This window comes from Dioscorea cayenensis, chromosome 16, assembly GCF_009730915.1.
Source record: "Dioscorea cayenensis subsp. rotundata cultivar TDr96_F1 chromosome 16, TDr96_F1_v2_PseudoChromosome.rev07_lg8_w22 25.fasta, whole genome shotgun sequence".
NCBI classification, from domain to species: domain Eukaryota; kingdom Viridiplantae; phylum Streptophyta; class Magnoliopsida; order Dioscoreales; family Dioscoreaceae; genus Dioscorea; species Dioscorea cayenensis.
Window position 1 is genome coordinate 9,090,121 of NC_052486.1, and position 5,230 is coordinate 9,095,350.

A 5,230-nucleotide genomic window follows, 5' to 3' on the forward strand; every position below is an offset into this window, starting at 1 on the left:
AAAACACAAGATGAATATTCAAAGCCCACAAGAAAATCTCAGCACAAACATCTAAAAATCAAGACACCAACACTTAACAAATTATTCAAGAAAACAAACTAAACTAGAAGATAAGAAAACAGTAAACACTTGGGTTGCCTCCCAAGAAGCGCTTGTTTAACATCACTAAGCTTGACATACCTTGTCTTACCTCACGGGGGTTCATAGACGAACGTTGCCCTCTTACCCATGACTTGAAAGCATGATGTGCAAAGTGTCTTGAGGATAGAGGGTGAATTATCGGGCTTCCGACCACCTAGCGATGGTTCATCTAACTTCTTCGGTTCACGTACGTCTCCAACAGCCTTGGAGTGTTTCCGGTGGCATCTCCTAGCCCTCTTCATTTTCCGGAGCACCTTCTTCAAGATCCCCGGGGTAAATGGTACCTCACGGGGGTTCATAGACGAACGTTGCCCTCTTACCCATGACTTGAAAGCATGATGTGCAAAGTGTCTTGAGGATAGAGGGTGAATTATCGGGCTTCAGACCACCTAGCGATGGTTCATCTAACTTCTTCGGTTCACGTACGTCTCCAACAGCCTTGGAGTGTTTCTGGTGGCATCTCCTAGCCCTCTTCATTTTCCGGAGCACCTTCTTCAAGATCCCCGGGGTAAATGGTACTTCTTCCGTCGAACCAAGCATCATTACTTCTTCATAATCCTCCTCTTGGTCGAACAAACCCTCGTATGGGTCCGGATTGAACATTTCCTGCATATATTCATCAACAAGCTCATCAGTAGTGTCTTGAAAGTATAAAGTATCATCGAAATCAAGAGAATGCCGCATGGCTTCAGCAAGGCGGTATGTGAGCTTGTCATCTCCAACCCTCAAAGTTAGCTCTCCGCCGTCCATGTCAATCAATGCCTTGGAAGTCCACAAGAACGGTCTCCCAAGTATCAAAGGTACATCTGCATCCTCATCGACGTCTAGCACTACAAAGTCAACCAGAAAAATGTACTTGTCCACCTTGACAAGCACGTCTTCAATGATGCCTCTCAGATGACGCACTGTTCGGTCTGCTTGTTGCAAAGTCATCCATGTAGGCCTAGGCTCACCCAAGCCTAGCTTTTGAAAGAAGGTGTATGGCATAACATTGATACTGGCCCCTGAGTCCGCTAATGCCATTTCCTCACCTAGATTGCCAATATTACATGGAATGATGAAGCTTCCCGGGCCTTTCTTCTTGTTCGGCATGTTCTTTTGCAATACCGCCGAGCATGAAGCATCTAAAATCACTGAAGCACTTTCCTCCAACTTCCTCTTGTTAGTCAACAAGTCTTTCAAGAACTTCGCATACTTAGGCATTTGGGCCAATGCCTCAACAAAAGAAATATTGATATGGAGTTGCTTGAACAAACTCAGGAACTTCTTGTACTATTCATCCCCTTGGTCATTTTTCAATCTAGAGGGATAAGGGATTCTTGGCTTGAAAGGTGGGGGTGCCACCTCTTTCTCCTTGCTTGTTCCCTCTTCTACCTCTATAACCTTGGGTGCGTGTTCTTTTGGCTTCTCACTCGGAAGCCTACCTTCAACCTCACGACCACTCCTCAAAGTGATCGTCTTCACGTGCTTTCTAGGGTTGGTCTCTGTAATGCTCGGCAAGCTTCCATGTGGCCTTTCAGAGAGAGACTTCGCAATTTGCCCCACCTGATATTCAAGGTTATGCAAAGAGACGGTGTAGTTGCGAAGTGTAGCCTCGACTGATTCAAACCTTGTATTTGAAGATTGCTCAAGTCTAGTCAAGTGCTTCTCTAAGTCATTCATTCTGGTTTCCAAACCTGAGACTTTGTTTTCCACCTGAGTGGCTTGTTGTTGTTGGAAACCCGGTGGCCCCATGGCCTTTTGTGGACCCTAATTACTCCATGAGAAATTGGGATTATTCTTCCAACCCGGATTATAGGTATTGCTATATGGGTTTCCTTGAGGTCTCATGCCATTACCTACAAAATCAACATTCTCTTCCGAAGAAACATCACCGATAGAGATCAGGCAATCAAAGGGAGCATGTCCTCGACCACATCCAGTGCAATTAGTCACGGCCGTCACTCTATTTGAAGTTAAAAGATCTAACTTCTTACTCAAATTTTCCACTTGAGCCGCCAATGAAGTTACCGCATCTATTTCATGGAGACCGGCCATCTTTTTTTTCTCCCTAGCATTCCATTGGTAGCTGTTTAGCCCTATTTCCTCAATTAATTGATGGGCCTCATCTGGGGTCTTGCTACCTAAGGTACCTCCTGCTGCCGCATCCAAGAGTTGCCTTGTACTCGGATTCAAACCGTTGTTAAAGGTCTGAACAATCATCCACTCCGGGAATCCGTGTTGCGGGTACTTTCTCAGTAGTTCCTTGAACCTTTCCAATGTCTTGAATAGAGACTCCAATTCCAACTGAACAAAGGATGAGATCTCATTCCTAAGCTTTGCAGATTTTCTGGGAGAAAAATAACGGGCAAGAAAAGCTTCTACCATCTCCTCCCAATTGGTGATCGATGCTTTAGGTAATGAGTGTAGCCACTGCTTCGCTCTCCCCTTTACGGAAAATGGGAAGTCTCTCAACTTGATGGCATCACCCGTCACTCCGTTTATCTTCAGCATATCACACACCTTGAAAAAACTCTATATATGACGGTTTAGATCCTTATCGGCCAAATCGTTGAACTGTGCGGACTACTGCAACATGTGGATGAATGCAGGCTTCAGCTCAAAGTTCTGAGCTGTAATCAGGGGACGCACAATGCTTGATTGTGTCCCCAATACTGAAGGTCTGGCATAACTAGATAATGTCCACTGTTGCTTGTTCTGTTCTACCATGTTTTTAGATCCTTCCACTTCCAAATCAGCTAAATTAAACTATTCTTGCACAGGCTCTTTCCCTTTTCTTCTAAGTGTACATTCAAGTTCAGGATCTCTTTCAATCAATATTGAGGGATTCCCTCGGGTCATAACCTGGAGCTGCACCCAAAAATGAAAGAAAAAGAAATCAGAACGATGATAGAATAAGAAGATATGAAATAGAATGTATGGTGAAATAGCTAAGAAAACAAAGTGCAAAGTATCTCCAAACGCCTACTGCCCGGCAACGGCGCCAAAGACTTGACAAGATCCCCTTGCGTATATCCTGCAAGTACACGGGTTTGTTGAAGTAATAATCCCGGATGAGCGGGTATCGAATCCACAGTGAGTAGGGAATAACAACACTTAATCCGCTTCTTAGCTATGTGAAAGATCAAAGTTCTGAGCTGTAATCAGGGGACGCACAACGCTCGATTGTGTCCCCAACACTGAAGGTCTGGCATAACTAGATAATGTCCACTGTTTCTCGTTCTGTTCTACCATGTTTTCAGATCCTTCCACTTCCAAATCAACTAAATTAGACTGTTCTTGCATAGGCTCTTTCCCTTTTGTTCTAAGTGTACATTCAAGTTTAGGATCTCCTTCAATCAATATTGAGGGATTCCCTCGGGTCATAACCTGGAGCTGCACCCAAAAAGAAAGAAAAAGAAATCAGAACGATGATAGAATAAGAAGATATGAAATAGAATGTATGGTGAAATAGCTAAGAAAACAAAGTGCAAAGTATCTCCAAACGCCTACTCCTGGGCAACGGCGCCAAAGACTTGACAAGATCCCCTTGCGTATATCCCGCAAGTGCACAGGTTTGTCGAAGTAATAATCCCGGATGAGCGGGTATCGAATCCACAGGGAGTAGGGAATAAAAACACTTAATCTACTTCTTAGCTATGTGAAAGATCAGTAGTGATAAGTGTGACAATGATTCAATTCTCAAAAGTAAAAGCAACAAGTAAAAGATCATGAGTAAAATAGGAGGTAAGGCAATTAATAAAGATGGGGTACTCGGATAATGCTCCGCCTAGGATAATTGTTTCAAGTGCAAGAACCCTCTATTATGCTTCCTAATCAATGCAATGGTGAGTCGTCGAAATCCTTAATTACATAGTCCAAAATCTAAGGTCAACTATGCCTAACTCTATACAAGTCCCGGAGGAGAGATTAGATAACCTCTCAACCTCGCACTCGAATAGAGTTGCAAAGAGCTCTAGGGATTCCAAGTGATAAATCTTTTCCTAATTATACACCTAACCCTTTGGTCTAGGTGGAAGGTCCTTAACCACGATTAAGCCCTAGATACTAAGATCACCTCAACACTTCACAACGTTGCACGTGCAACTAAGCCCCAGCGGAGGGTCATCCCTTAGACCATTCACTCTATTATGGCCGCAAAGAACTTGAGGAACCGAGGTAGAATCTATCACGTCGGAGGGGAAAGGGGACGCTTCTGTACCTATCGACACACCCTCTCAACCCTCTCCAACCTAGCTTTGTCTAACGCTCGTGGTGTGTCACTCACTCACGAGGTTACCAACAAGAACTCTCAACCCTAGTGTCACTCTAGGGGAAATGTTCATACAATCAAGCATTCAAGGTTGGAACTCACAACAAACATCAATTAATTGAAAGCATAATAAAGAGATTCAATGAAACAAATACATCCTAGGGTTCACAAATACCCAAGTACCCACTAGGGGTTTAGCTCTCCATGGAGCTAAGTACAATAAAAAAAATAGAATGTAAAAGCAATGAATCCATAAAGAAACCCCCTCGATAGTCGTGTCGATGGTCTTGTGGAAAGTCCTCTGCTCGTTGTCCATAGAACCTCTCTAAAATCTTAGCTAATACCTCTCAAAACCCTAGACGAAACCCTCTCTCAAGTTGGGGAAAAGATGGAGAAAAGAATACTGAAATCGGGGCTGAATCGGCTTTAAATAGGGCTAGAATCGGTCGACCACACGGGCCTGTGGATTTTACACACGCCCATGTGGAATTTCCATACGGGCGTGTATAATTTCCACACGCCCGTGTGGATTCTCTGAATTCCTTTTTTCTTGGCCGGCTGTGAAAAGTGCTACTACAATGCTTTTGCTGCAGTTTTCCGCTACAGTGCCTAGCCTAAAATACTTCCTGAGTCTATACTTTCATCGAGGTGACGCAAACGGGCACACGTTCACGTCGTGGATCGCTTTGCTTCTTTAATGACGGACAAGTTGGTGGAGATCTTGTTCTATGTGCATAAGTCGGAATGCTTGAGTGTGACTGCCCTTGTGCCCCTCCAAATGGTTGTGCTAACTCAAATACGAGGAGGTTGGCACACACTCTAGCATCTCGCACCCGA

The 5,230-nt window shown here is 44.1% G+C and overlaps 1 non-coding gene across 1 annotated transcript; it reads left to right on the top strand.

The window, feature by feature from the left end:
* Positions 1-2,353: 2,353 nt before the first annotated feature.
* On the top strand, positions 2,354-2,460 carry LOC120279840. The gene has a single exon (XR_005542140.1). It is a non-coding gene; the product is annotated as a small nucleolar RNA R71 (small nucleolar RNA).
* The last annotated feature ends 2,770 nt before the right edge of the window (positions 2,461-5,230 follow it).